A 16,432-nucleotide genomic window follows, 5' to 3' on the forward strand; every position below is an offset into this window, starting at 1 on the left:
TCATTTCCTGAGGAGTCTTGCTTTCTTGCATCAGAAGGGTAGCAATAGGGGAAAAGAATTTGTCCTACATGATTTTCTCCCTTGCTTCACAGATTAATGGATTTGACACCATTGTAATTGCAAGCAAGGAGGCTTTTGTGCTGAGCGCATCTGCCACCACATTTTCTTTCCCCGATCGATACTTAATTTCAAAATTGAATTCCTGCAGGGTCTGCATTCATCTCCTTTGATGCATGTTGAGATCCCTTTGGGTGAAGATCCACTTCAAGCTTTGATGATCTGTTCATCAAGGTGAACATCTATCCCAAAAGATAATGTCTCCACAACTTCAGAGCATAAACTACTAAGAGTAACTCCAAGTCATGGACGACATAATTTCTCTCATGTGTTCTGAGTTTTCAGGATTCATAGGCCACTGCATGACCTACCTACATAAGAGCATTGCCTAAGGCAAACCCACTGGCATCAATAACTACCTCAAAAGGTTTGGTAAAATCTGGCAATTTAAGGATAGGGTTGGTTACTAAGGCTATCTTCAATTTATCAAAGGCACTCTGACACATTACAGTCCATTGAAAAAGGGTACTCTTCTTGAGAAGGTTAGTTAAAGGGGATGCTATCTGAGCATACCTAGGTATAAAGATCCTATACCATCCAGTTAATCCTAGGAATCCTCTAACTTCCTTTACCGTCTTGGGTTCTGGTCAATCTACGTTGGCTTGGATCTTTGCGGGGTTAGGAGAAATCCTATCTTTTGACACTATGAATCCCAAGTATTCCACCTGGTTAACAGAAAAAGAACACTTGCTCTTTTTTGCAAAGAGTTGATGTTTCCTTAGGATTTCCAGGACCTTGAGCACATGATCTTCATGATCTGCAGCATTCTTTGAGTATACCAAGATATCATCAAAGAAGACAAGAACAAAATCATCCAAGTATTCTCTGAGAATATCTTGCATAAGACGATTAAACATCGTCGGGGCATTAGTCAATCCAAACGGCATGACTATGAACTCATAATGCCCATAGTGAGTATTGAATACTGTCTTCGGGATGTCTTGTTTCTTGATTCTAATCTGGTAGTACCCGGATTTGAGATCTATCTTTGTGAACATTTGGGTCCCACTTAACCAATCCAGAAGTTCATCAATCCTAGGGATATGATACTTATTTTTGATTGTTAATTTATTCAGTCCTCTGTAGTCAATACAGAGTCTTAATGTTCCATCTTTCTTCTTTTGAAAGAGAATGTGTGCACCCCAAGGTGAGACACTAGGTCTGATGAATCCCTGCTCTAATACTTGTCTCAACTGTTTCTTAAGTTCTATGGCTTCAGGGATTGGAATTTTGTATGCACGCTGGGCTACTGGGTTGAGCTCTAGGGGTTAACTCAATCTCATGATCTACTTCGCAAGACGGAGGCATCTCAGTCAGCTCTTCAGGGAACACATCTGCATACTCACTTAACCACTCTGGTTCTTTAGCCTTGCATTTTATGTCTACTGGATTCATCTTAATGACATAAATAGCCTTGCATTTTATGTCTACTGGATTCATCTTAACTCTGGTTCTTTAGCCTTGCATTTTATGTCTACTGGATTCATCTTAATGACATAAATAGCTTGCCTCTTTCTGAGCCCTTTTAACAATTTAGAAGCCTTGACTAATTACAGCACTGGGGATCCGAAAATCCCAGTTCCTTGAACTTTATTCCCGTGAAGGTCAAGGAAAGAGATGGTTCCTTTGTGACAATGAATGTCAGCCTGATTCTTATGGAGCCAATCCATTCCAAGGATTCCCAAGGATTCCATCATAGACTCCCAAGGGTAGGACTCTGAGAACTGGCACTCTGTTACGTTTCCATCTAGACTAAACTGAATAAGGTCTGTCTCAAGGTGTGTGAAAAGAATCTTTCCACTGGCCAATTCCACTTGCATAGATTTCCATGATTTTTGATTTAGGACTAACTTACGCAGACATCCTAGGGAAATAAAAGAATGAGTACTGCATGAATCAATCAAAAGCTTGAATTTCTTACCCTGGTACTCTGTTGGAGTCTGGAGGACTGAAAATTGACAGTTATTCCCCTGATGCTCTATTGTGGCATAGATCTGTTCTTTTTCTTCCTCCACTTCCTTAGCTATAGTGACGGGCTGAGCTCCTGCAGTCTGAGATGGAACTCTCTCTCTTTGCTTTCCCTAATTCTGGGAGGGAGTTCGGAGACTGCTTTGCATGGAGGGTGCAAGCTGAGCTGGCACTCTTCTGGGGTTGCCCTGATTTTGGCACGCAGGACCCTGATTGGGACTAATACGAAGGAGTCTGTCTCTGAATTTTGGGACCCTGGCTTCCTTGGCCCACAGAAGGAGATGGTTAATCCTTGAGCTAGTGCCCAAACCCCTAACATCCGCCGAAGCACATGTTCTCACTTCGAAGCTCTTCCCTCTGCATTCTTGAAAGAGCCAGAGTTCTTGAGAAAGAACTTTGAGGGAAAGGTCTTCCTTCATTCCTGAAACTTCCTGACTCTAGATTCTGGTTGGGACCTTGGTGTCTCTTTGGAGGGCAAAAGGTTGGAAGAACTTCCTAGTGTCTGGAATCTCTTGAAGGATGAGGGAACTGGCTTTGGCAAAACTTTAAGGATGAAGGCTTTGGCGAAGTCCTTCGCCATTCTTACAGCTTCTACCATGGAAACTGGCTTGGCATTCTTGACCAGGGTGTCTAAAGGTTTGTTCATTCCCTGAATGAACCTGGCCATAAGTTGCTCTTCGTCTAGCGATGGTGAGTACTTGAGGAGAAGAGCAAATGCCTGATGATATTCTCCATTGTTTTGGCTCCCCTGGTTTAGCTCTAAGAATTCATTCATCTTGGTTTCTAAAAATTTAGGGGGACAAAATCTCTTCCTTGGATAATCTTTAAGATCATTCCAGGGCTGGGTATTCCTATCCAGATGATTGGTGTCACAATGGTTTCTCCATGCCACCCTAACTGTTTCCACAATTTTCAGCCTAGGAAGAGCCATTTTTCTCCTCTCGTTGTATCCGCCGGTGACATCAAAATATTCCTTCATGCCTTCAACCCACTTCTCCACAGCCTCGCCCAAGTTCTCCACTTCACCTTTGAAGGGTCTTGGGGCTGAGTTCTATGTGAAGAGCCTTGTGAACGTCGGGGTCAGTGAGAGGGTCTGGTTGCTGTCGACCATAGTTCCCTCGCCTCATGATTCTACCAAAAATGATACATTATTAAATTTTTATTTTGATTTCGTCCACGAGATCCTAAGACTTAAGAGGTTCGAAAAATAATTCCTTAAACAAGATAAACGATCTTATTGGAGATCTATGACATATGTCTGAGTGCTTCTTCAGTGAGGGTCTGGCTGCTGTCGACCATAGTTCCCTCGCCTCATGATTCTACCAAAAATGATACATTATTAAATTTTTATTTTGATTTCGTCCACGAGATCCTAAGACTTAAGAGGTTCGAAAAATAATTCCGTAAACAAGATAAACGATCTTATTGGAGATCTATGACATATGTCTGAGTAGCAGATTTTGCTTCATCAATTCGCCAACGAGCCCGTGCATCACCTAGTCAGAACCCTCTAGGATCCTACTTAGGTGTCCTATCACTTCACTCAGGGACTGCTTCATCGGTCCTCGCGCATCGTACCAAAAGCGTACCATTTTAACCATACCGAGGCTGGTCATTCAAGACCTCGGTAGGCTTTGTCGCGAGCGACATCCCTTGACGACTCCCCACCACCTGTTGGCAAAACAAGCCTCTTCTTAGTTAAACACATACCAAATGCTTTCTCCAGCATTCTGGCGTAAAATAGTCCTTTAAAAGAAAACAGAGATTCTATGTTAGTAAAATTCCCAGTTTGAGATTGGTACCACAAAACCCTTTTTTTCCTTCATCCATATTTTCTTAATGAAAATCATTGATCTCTCATCAAGGTAATCTACCCATCATTTGACTGAATGTCCAACTAGATTCTTGGTGATTTCGGTCAAGGGAAAACTAGGTTAATTCAACGGTAGTCTATTCTTTGTATTAAGAACTGGAATTGGTCACGAAGTTTTTGCTTGATTCAGATCGAGAGATGGACAAGTAGTTTACTGACCATCCCTCTCACAATCGTGGTCTAACCAAAATCATTCGATTTATTTCTAACCTTGATTCCAAGGATTTTCTTCAGATAAACATCTACTCAACTTCTAACCGTAAGAAAATTCCAACTTTATGAATTTCATTCTAACCATAATAGATTAAGAAATGGTTTTATATGAGAATCTCAGGTTTTTATGAAAATACTCTTCTTCCATTTAATCTAATTTTGGGTAAATATCAATTTGGTGATTTATCCACATAAAATATTTAAAGATATTCTTCTACTAATTTAATTTATCAACCCTAATTCTCTAGGTGGAATTATGGTGAAAATTCATCTTTTGTCACCAACATTTAATTTAAACCTTTCTCTAGTATCTACTCAAATACCACAAAAATTCTTCTTTTAATTAAATACAAATATCCATTTTTTCATATATGCCAAGAATTCCACTTTTACCATAAGGTAAGGTCTCTTCACTTGGTTAGCCTTGAGCTAGTGAGTGTGGTGGGTATCGGCTATGATTATTTTAATGTAATACTAGCATGGTATAGCTCACAGATGAGAATACAAAAGAATGAGGGTCTATTTATAGGTGAGGGAGGCCACAAACTGAGTCCAACTAAGTTCTAGAACTTTTCAACTTCAGTTTGGCTTAATTTGGACAAGATTTGGACCAATTTAGCTCCCATTTTGATCCAATTTGATCCAAGAGAGAGGAGAGATAAAAATATCACAATGTTTTTGAATTAAAAAACCTTCTCACACATGTGAAGGAGGCGCCTACCTCAAAGGTCCCCCTCACACATGTGAAGGAGGCGCCTACCTCAAAGGTCCCCCTCTCCTTACCAAGTTGTCAAAAATTAATTTCTCCAAAATATCTCTTTTTTTTTAGTAATATCTCTTAATTTTTAACTAATAAACCTTGTACTCAGTCAACTCTTCATCTTATGTGAGCATTTACTCATTTAGGATATTTTCTTTTATTCATTGGATTTATCTCATCCCAACACTTGGATTGAACCTATTGGCCCATAGGAACCTTAATTGGACCATATGAACCTTAATTGGACCATAATCCAAAAATTTCTGAAAATCTTGATCCTTAGGCTAAGTTCACTTATATCATTTTTAATTGATTCCTAATGCACCTTGGAGGATTTATTTTGAACTTCTATTTCAGGGAAATATATTTTTGATATTAGGATAATTTTTATACATTAGGAGGATTTTTATATCCAAAGATATCTCAATTTTGGATTACCTCTCTCTATACATTTTCTTTCTCTAGGCCAAAACAAGGTAAAACAAGATCTTTCTTCTATTTCAAAGAGGGGACTAATTACAAGAACAGAAGGGGAGGTTATCACACCTTTACACCTCAAAAGCTAGAGGGAGGAATCTTACATCCTACCCCACTTAAAAAACGTGAAGTGTCCTCATCTCGCAGCAACTGCTGGAGGATAATCTCTTAGTTCTCTTTCTTTTTCTATTACTTCCAGCGTTACTGCCTTGGAAGTAGATGGCCGATTTGGGAAAATCTCTCTTTGACTTTCTCTATTCTGAGGTGGAGGTCTTGCATTACTTTGGATTGAAATTGAGGGTTGGTTAGAGGGTTTACCTCTGGGATTTCCCTGATTTTGACGGAAAGGAACCTGATTACTCTGGAAGGAAGGAGTTGGAGTCTGAAATCTTGGTCCCTGACTTCCCTGCCCCAAAAACCTTGATCCAAAAGGAGTTGGACAATCCATACTGTGATGCCCAAATCCTTGACAGTTATAGAATTTCACTTCTTTGTTCAAGGGTGGAACTTCTGAAGTTGAATTCCAAGGGATTGTGTTCCGAGAAAAATACCTTTCTTCCATTCTGGAACTTCCCATATCTTGAGTTTGACCTTGTTGTCTCTTAGGCGGTGGAAAGTTAAAATCACCTTCTGGAGCTAGAAATCTTTTGAAAGATGATGGTGGTAACTTCGACGGGACCTTGACATCAAAGGCCTTGGCGAAATCCTTCACCATCCGCACTGCTTCGGCCATGGAAACTGGCTTGGCATTCTTCACTAAGATATTCAAGGGTTCGTTCAGTCCCTGAATGGACCTGGTCCATCAGCTGTTCTTAGTGGTGAGTACTTGAGGAGCAGAGCGAACGTTTATTGATACACTTCAATAGTTTTGCTCCCCTGGGTTAACTCTAAGAATTCATTCATCTTAGTTTCCAAAAAGCCGGGAGGACAGAATCTCTTCCTTAGGTAAATCTTGAGATCATTCCATGTTTGGGTGTTCCAATCTAGATGGTATGTCTCGCAGTGGTTTCTCCATGCCACTTTGGTTGTTTCTACTATCTTTAGTCTTGCAAGAGCTATTTTACTTTTCTGGTTGTACCCGGTGACATCAAAGTATTCTTCTATTGCTTCTATCCACTTCTCCATAGCCTCACCCAAGTTTTCCCCTTCACCCTTGAAAGGTCTAGGCTGCTGTGATCTATGAAGAGTTTTACAAACATCAAGGTCGAGCTCTTTCTCATTGAGTTGGGAGTTAACATTCCTACCACGCTGACCTCGATCTATGATCCTATCAATACGAAAATTCTTGTTAAGTCCATTTTTTTCCCAAATTAACCAAGACGCTCAGGTGAAAAGACCACTTTATTTATAATTCAAGTCGGAGTTTGAATCCAACTGATTTTGGGGTTCTTTATAGTTTTGATCCCTTAGAATCCTTGGATAAAGATCCCTTCTACAAGAAGAACATACAGAACTCATTACCAGAGAATAATTCATTTATATTCTTAACACAATAATGGTCCATCAGATTGAAAATTTCATCTGAACATTCCTCCACGGGAATCTCAGTTATGCAAGTTCTCAATTTGTCATCCCTTAATTAGATCCACTGGGTCAAAGGTCAAATAGCAGTAATCTGTCAACATAATCAACTAATCTCATGTGATTCGTTGAAGTCATAATCGTCTTCCAGTTACTAATATCATCACTGGGATTTGTCCCATTCATCCTCATTGTGGTTTGTTCAACTTATCTTATTTCAACCAGAATTCAGAAATCATCATCTTTCAATCAGAATCCAAATCAATTTATCAATTCTCAACCAGAATTCAAAAATCATATTCAGCATTCGAATTCATCCTATGGATAGCATTTTTGCTTATAACTTCAAGGTCTTAGATTTACTCATATATATTGTCAGTAAAGAGCTACAGATATACCCATGGTATATACGGGTAGTCATGGTCCTTGTAGCTATAAGGTAAATACCATCATATCTAGGCCTCAAGCAAGTCAGGGATTCCATACAATTGCGGTACCTCCATCTGAAGACTTAATTTTCAAGTTATGAATCTTCATTCTAAATGTCAATTTGTATGAATTTCATCACATAATTACAATCTTTTACTGGTACTTCATAAGTTTTTGACATTTCTTACTTCTCGGTTAGTCATGGTCCTCAGAGCTAGAAGGTAAATACCATCATATCTGCCCCCTCCGTACAATGAATTCTGGGATGCTAGCAGCGGAAGTAGCACTTCTTGTGCAGAGCAGAGTCTCCCAATCGGGGCCTCATCGAACCCAGAAAAACTTCCCTTGCCTAGAAAGCACAGGCGATTCCACCGGGAAAAATCTATTCTAATGTAGTCAAGAGCCTTAACTAACCAAACTGATCCGACCGAACCCGTAAGTCACATGGTCAAATCAAGCAAGAGACTTGTATCATAGAGACTAACACTTTTTTTCTCATCAAGAGGCACAGCCGTTGATTCGTTTCCATAGAACAAGGACTATACGGGATTTATTTCAACTATCGTAACTTAATAGAATTGAGTCTCATTTTAGGGATCCATCAGTCCCCATCCAATCCCATGGGTTAGCCAATCACCCAACCACTGTAGTGATAGGATCTATTAAGGAATTTGGTTATGTTTTGTCCCAAGTACTAGGGAAAAGAGTTTCCAAGCCCCCCAGCCCCGGCGCTTCAAAGCAAACTTCAAGATAGTTACACCACTTACACAGCCACACTTACACAGCCAATATGAAATTGCCTGTTTCACAGATTTAGCTGTCTTTAAAACAATCTTCTAATGAAACTATAGTATCACTGATCATAATCCTCCAAAATATCTAGCTTGAATTCCAATTTGCAATCATTCCTTCATATTAGTGTACCTATGGCATTATTGGTATAACCAGAACGCTCACCACCTGTTCACTCAGGGGCTTTTTGAATAAGTCCTAGCTCATAGTACCCGAAAATATATTCACTTAAGAAAATCGAGATGGACTCTCCGTTGAAGATCAGCAAGATCAACCAATAGATCCATGTAAAAGAGCCATGGACTCATCCATTGAGGACCAGCAAGGCCAATCAACTAGATCCATGCCCAAGTTCCAAAAACAACTCTAACTCCTTGTTCCAGTTTCTTCCCCGATGCACGCGTGGGTATCTTCAGTGACCTAGAGCACGAGCACCGTATGGTCAGCACCCTCTAGGCTCCCTCACAGGTCACCTAGCGTTTCACTCACATAGGCTGCTTCCTTGGTCCCTCATCCACCGTATCGGAAGCTCACCATTTAAATCGAGCCAAGGCTGGTCACAAGACCTCGGCCGCGACCTTGCGCGAGACGTCCTCCATTGACTCTCCGTCAGCTGTTGCAACTTTATCACTTAGGTCTCAACGACCTCATTCACAAGATGGTCAAAATGCTTCCCCAGCATTCTTGACATAAAACAGTCATTTAAAAACAGGTTTCATAAATACAATTTATAACGAACTCTCATCTTTCCACATTGTTCCACATCATTTCTCGTTATTCCACATTCTTCTACATCAATTCACATTGCTTAGTATTCCCATCGTCCTTCATCCATTCTCATCCAATCATATTATATAACATCTCATCACATTTATCTACATCACTTCATATCCACTCACATCTACCCAGGTCCACATCACATTCACATCTACCCAGCTCCACATCACATCACATCTCATCTACCCACATCATATCTCATCCATTCATATCTAACCAGATCCACATCACATCACATCCATTCACATATTATTACATCACATTCACATCTCACCACATCTTACCACATCCATTCAGATATCATCACATCACATTCACATCTATCCATATCACACCACATCCATTCACAGCTTATCACATTCATCCACATCCAATCATTCATTCACATTCACATCTATCCACATCCGTCCATTCATTCACATGCACATCTATCACATCACATCTCATTCTCATCCATCTACATCACACCACATCTCATCACATACCCTCACATCTCATCATATCACATTCACATCTTATCACATCACATTCACATCTTATCACATCTCATCTAATCACATCGCATCTAATCACATCACATTCACATCTTATCACATCTCATCTAATCACATCTCATCTAATCACATCGCATCTATTTACACACCATCACATTTTTTTACATTCATTCAGATCCACATCACATCTTATCACATCCACTTTTAGTACCGTTTTCTACTTTCGATAATACTGATAGGACTTTTCTAAGTTTCTGCCAATTGCTTGGCCTAGTTAAAGGTACTTTTTCTCGATCCCATTAAATCTACCTATCAGAGTGTTGTTGAAGGTTTAAAAAGAAAAAATAAACCTTATCAGAATAGTAAAAACTCAGAAAGAGCATTTACGTATTGTATTTTCATTCCTTAAGCTTCATTAATGAGAATTAATTCTAAACTTCTGTTTACTCATTGGATTCTCGATCCTCCTAGGGGTTCCTGATTCTCTTTTCTGAATAAGAATTATCCAAGTTTTCTCGACGGATATTTTCACATTCTTTCTCAAATTTCTCAAGTAAGATATATTCAATATTCTTCTTTTTGAATAAAAAATTCATGGGATTTATAAAAATTAATTTTACCCATATTTCTCAACAATAATAATAATACTCAAAATTTCACTTTTGATACATACTCATAATTTAAATTGTGCCAAAAAATCCTCTTTTACCATTTAATTACTTGGATCTCAAATATCATGGGAATTCCTCTTCTTGCATAAAAATAAATTTACCAAAAATTCTTGTTTTCTTTTAATTAAATATATATGCATAAATACTAAAAATTTATTCTCTAGGAATATGATGAAAATCATTCTTTTTGCATTGGATGCCCAATCCTAGAATATGGTAGAAAGTCATCTTTTAGCATTAGGCATAAAAATAAGATATGTATTATTTTTTAAAAATTTTGCCATGTCTTCGTTGCTATTACTGATAATTCTCAATTTCTCCTAAAATAGTAAAAGCTTGTATTGAAAATATGATAGTAGTTCCTCTTTTATGCATAAAATCAAACTATGAATTTAAATCATAATTTTAACCATAATTATAAACATAACTATGATTATCCCACTAGATTAAGCTAATTTCAACATTCCTCTTTTCCCAAATTGTTAGGATAATCCATTTCTCATTTAGAATGAATTAAAGTAGTTTTTAACTACTCATAAATAATCTAAAAGAATTTACCATTATTTTAATAGCACAAATCATGAAAATATCATTTTCTTAATCTCTAGCTTATCAAGACTAGAGTTTAGCTTTGAATTAAGAACTATCATTGAGAAGCATCCTTTTCTAAGGGATTTAGCCATAAAGATGGCTATTCTTTTATAGAGAAAGAGATTTACTTAAAGAAAGCATCACAAATAAGCATAAAGATTCACATTCTCTTAATTAAACATTAAGATTTTTAGGAAAATCTTGATTTGAATTAAAACAATCATTTAGAAAACTTCTCAAGCTTGAGTGGGGTTGAGAAGAAGAAAGTTATTGAGATAATTTAAAGAAAACATATAAATCAATTTTACCTCCACGTTTGGCTTGATTCTTTGTTAGCAATAAAGCCCTCGACCAATCAATTGGTCCACCAAGAGGAGAAGAGCAACTCTAAGAGTTGTTGCAGAGAGAGAGGCTCCAAGCTCCCAAGAGAGAGGAAAATTTAAGGGATAATAGAAAATATGATTATTTCAATATAATACTGGCATGGTATAGCTCCAATATGAAAATACAAAGGAATGAGGGTCTATTTATAGGTAAGGGAGGCCACTAACCAAGTCCAATTGGGTTCTAGAATTTTCCACGTTCAGTTTGACTCAATTTTGATAAGATTTGGACCAGTTTGGCTCCCTTTTTGATTTGGTTGGATCCAGGAGAGAGGAGAGATAAAATATCACAATTTGTTGAATTAAAAAATCATTCCACACATGTAAACAAGGCGCCTACCTCAAAGGTCCCCCTCTCCTTACCAAGGTGTCAAAAATGCATCATTTCTCTAAAATATCATATTTTTTTAGTAATATCTCTTAATTTTTAACTAATAAACCTTGTACTCAGTCAACTCTTCATCTTATGTGAGCATTTACTCATTTTTGGGTATTTTCTTTTATTCTTTGGACTTATCTCATCCCAACACTTGGATTAGTAATAGAAGAAGAAAAAAGAACTAAGAGATTATCCTCTAGCTCTGCAAGATGAGGACACCTCACGTTTTCTAAGTGGGGTAGGATGTAAGATTCCTCCCTCCAGCTTTTGAGGTGTAAAGGTGTAAGAACCTCCCCTTTTATTCTTGTAATTATTCCCCTCTCTGAAATAGAAGAAAGATCTTGTTTTATCTTATTTTGGCCAAGAGAGAGACAATGTCTAGAGGGAGATAATCCAAAATTGAGATATCTTTGGATATAAGAATCCTCCTAATGTCTAAAATGGATTCCCCTTAATCAGAAGTTTAAAATGCACTTTCCAATGTGCATTAGGAATTAATTGAAAATGGTATAAGGGACCTTAGCCAAGGGTCTACATTTTTAGAATTTTTTGAATTATGGTCCAATTAAGGTTCCAATGGGGGGGATTGAGTTCCGGCAAAAATAACTTTCTTCCATTCTGGAACTTCCCATATCCTGAGTTTGACCTTGTTGTCTCTTAGGCGGTGGAAAGTTGAAATCACCTTCCACAGCTAGAAATCTTTTGAAAGATGATGGTGGTGGCTTCGGCGTGACCTCGACATCAAAGGCCTTGGCGAAATCCTTCACCATCCGCACTGCTCTAAGTATTCTTCCATTGCTTCAATCCACTTCTCCACAGCCTCACCCAAGTTTTTCCCTTCACCCTTGAGAAGACTAGGCTACGATCTATGAAGAGTTCTACGAACATCCGGGTCGAGCTCTTCTTCATCGAGTTGGGGGTTAACATTCCCACCACGACGACCTTGATCCATGATCCTATCAATACGAAAATTCTTGTTAAGTCCATTTTTTTTTCCAAATTAACCAAGACGCTCAGGTGAAAAGACCACTTTATTTATAATTCAAATTTGACTTTACTAGGGTTCTTTATAGTTTGGTCAGCCCCCCACAAAATCTTGTGATAAAGATCCCTTCTACAAGAAGAATATACAAAACTTATTACCAGAGAATAATTCATTCATATTCTTAACATAATAATGGTCCATCAGACTGGAAATTTCATCTGAACATTCCTCCACGGGAACTTCTGTTATGCAGGTTCTCAATTTGTCATCCCTTAATTAGATCCATTGGGTCAAAGGTCAAACAGGAGTAATCTGTCAGCACAATCAACTAATCTCATAGTGATTCGCTGAAGTCATAATCATCTTCCAGTTACTAACATCATCACTGGGATTCGTCCTATTCATCCTCATTGTGGCTTTGTTCAACTTATCTTATTTTAACCAGAATTCAGAAATCATCATCTATCAATTAGAATCCAAATCAATTTCTCAATTCTCAACCAGAATTCAAAAATCATATCAATCAGCATTCGAATTCGTCCTTTGGATAGCATTTTTACTTATAACTTCAAGGTCTTAGATTTACTCATATATATTGTCAGTAAAGAGCTGCAGATATACCCACGGTATATACGGGTAGTCATGGTCCTTGGAGCTATAAGGTAAATACCATCATATCTAGGCCTCAAGCAAGTCAGGGATTCCATATAATTGCGGTATCTCCATCTGAAGACATAATTTCCAATTTATGAATCTTCATTCTAAATATCAATTTGTATGAATTTCATCATACAATTACAATCTTTTACTCGTACTTCATAAATTTTTGACATTTCTTGCTTCTCGGGGGGTTGATCCTTTTTAGCCAATTTGCTCTGATACCAATTGAAAGATTCCATCTTCCTCCGTGCAACGAATTCTGGGATGCTAGCAGTGGAAGTAGCACTTCTTGTGTAGAGCAGAGTCTCCCAATCGGGGCCTTACCCATGGATATCCGGACAAAAGACTAATCCCTCCGTTCTTTCAGAATTTAGTCTCATTTTAGGGATTCATCAGTCCAGCCTAACCCAATTCCATGGGTTAGCCAACCGCCCAACCACTGTAGTGATAGGATCCATTGAGGAATTTGGTTATGTTTTGCCCTGGGTACTAGGGAAAAGAGATTCCAGGCCCCCTAGCTAGCGCTTCAAAGCAAACTTCAAGATAGTCACACCACGCTTTTTGATTTGGTTTGATCTAGGAGAGAGGAGAGATAAAAATATCATAATTTTTTGAATTAAAAAACCCTTCCACACATGTGAAAAAGGCGCCTACCTCAAAGGTCCCCCTCTCCTTACCAAGGTGTAAAAAATGCATCATTTCTCTAAAATATCTCTTTTTTTAGTAATATCTCTTAATTTTTAACTAATAAACACTCAGTCAACTCTTCATCTTACGTGAGCATTTACTCATTTTTGGGTATTTTGTTTTATTCTTTGGATTCATCTCATCCCAACACCTGGATTAATCTAATTGGCCCATTGGAACCTGTAAGATTCCTCCCCAGCCTCTCAAGTTATCTAGCATCTTCCCCCGTAATCAATCCCCTCTTCAGAAATATAAAAGATCTTGTCTCTGACTGTTTTGACATAGAGAGAGAAAATATCCTAGAGAGAGAATATTCAGATTTTGAATATTTTTAGATAAAAAATTTCTTATATTATTAAAATAAATTTTCCTCAAACAAAAATTCAAAAAGAACTTTCCAATGTGCAATTGGAATTAATTGAAAATGGGTAGGGTCTAGATTTTTAAAATTTTTTGGATTATGGTCCAATTAAGGTTCTTGTGGGAGTAAATACTCACATAAGATGAAGAATTGACTAAAGACAAGGCTAATAGTTAAAAAGGGGAGATATTTAGAAGTAAATACTCACATAAGATGAAGAATTGACTATGTACAAGGTTTATTAGTAAAAAACTATGAGTAATATAAAAAATATGAGATATTTTAGGTATAATGATTCCATTTTGACACATATGTAAGGAAGGGGAGTCCCTTCAATGAAGCGCCTACTTCACATGCTTGAATGAGTTTTAAACTCAAAAATAATGTGATATTTTTATCTCTCCTCTCTCTTGAACCAAACCAAATCAAAATGGAACCAAACCGAATCAAAAGTAACCAAACTAGGTCTAAATCTAGTCCAAATTCAACCAAACTAAATCTGGAAAATTCTAGAAATCAGTTAGCCTTGGTTAGAGCCTCCCTCTCATAGTTAGCCTTGGTTAGAGCCTCCCTCTCCTATAAATAGAACATGAGTCCTTTAAAAAAAATAGGAGAATTTTACTATATTAGAATTATGCTGAAATAATGCTAATTTTTACTATTCTCTAAAATTCTCTCTAAGGTAAATGGTGAATTTTGATCTTTACTATAATTTCTCAATATTTCTCTCTTCTCAACCCCTCTCAAGCTTGAGAAGCTTAATTGGAATGATTTTTGAATGCTATTGAAGTTAATTGATGAATGGTAGTGAAGAATTACATAATTTGATGAATGCTAGTAAAGAATTACATAAATTTTCATTTATGCTTAATTCTAATGGTTTTTATGTAATTTCTCTCTCTCACTCAAGAAATGGTCATACTTATGACCCATTCTCAATCCAAATGAAGCTTTTCATAAAGCTTTTCCTTAATCCAAGATTAATCTATGCTTGAGGTCAAATTAATGGCTTTTTTCTATGCTTTTAGTTTATGTATTTCATGAATATTGATGATTCAATCCTTGGGTTAATGATCCAATTAGGGATCATTCTAATCATTCCCTTAATGATAAGCTTTATTTTTTAAAATAATTGAGATTTATCAGTCACCATAGCAGCGGAGCTATGGTAAAATTTTTGAAAAAAATTACACATAAAATAAATTCATTCAAAGCATGAAAAGAGGACTTCCTACCATATTCTAGGAATTATCATCCTAGATTAATTGAAAGAATTTTATTGTAATCATGGAAAAATTGATTTTTATGTTATGCATAAAAGATGATTATTTTATTGTAAAAGTGTTACTTTTATCATATTTGGATTTCATGCATAGAGGTATGCATAAAAGATTATTATATTAATGTAAAAGTGTTACTTTTATTATATTTGGATTTCATGCATAGAGGTATGCATAAAAGATTATTATTTTAATGTAAAAGTGTGATTTTCATCATAAATGGATTTTATGCATAAATTAGATACATAAGAGAAATTCTTTTATTCTAAAAGTGTAATTCCTACTAAATTGGATTTATGCATGTAAAGATGCATAAAGAATTTATTTTAATCCAAGAGTGTCATTCTCATTTAAAATGAATTTATGCATAGGAAGATGCATAAAAGATTGATTTTTAATTCGAAAGTGTTAGTCTCCTTAAATGGAATTTATGCATAAATAGATGCATAAAGAAATCTTATATCAAATATAAGAATTCTCTTGTATTCAATAAATAGATATGGGAAGTGATAGGATGTGATAAGATGTGTATGAGATGTGATCGGATGTGATAAGTGGTATATGAGATGTGATAGGATGTGTATGAGATGTGATAGGATGTGCTAAGTGGTATATGAGATGTGATAGGATGTGATAAGATGTGTATGAGATGTGATAGGATGTGATAAGAGGTGTATGAGATGTGATAGGATGTGCTAAGATGAGTTAGGATGTGATAAGATGTATATGGGATGAGGTAAGAAGTGTATCTGATGGGATAAGACGTATATGGGTTGTGATAGGGTGAGAATGGATGTGATGTGGACGTATGAATGTAGATACGGATGTGGATGTATGTATGTGGATGTGGATGTATGAATGTGAACACGGATGTGAATATATGATATGGATGTATGGATGTGGATATGGATGTATGGATGTGGATGTATGAATGTGAACGCAGATGTGAATGTATGATATAGATGTATGGATGTGGATGTATGGATGTAGATGTGAATGTGGATGTATGAATGT

The sequence above is a fragment of the Cibotium barometz genome, chromosome 3, assembly GCF_041138505.1.
Source record: "Cibotium barometz isolate CiBa-2024 chromosome 3, ASM4113850v1, whole genome shotgun sequence".
Classification (NCBI taxonomy): Eukaryota; Viridiplantae; Streptophyta; class Polypodiopsida; order Cyatheales; family Cibotiaceae; genus Cibotium; species Cibotium barometz.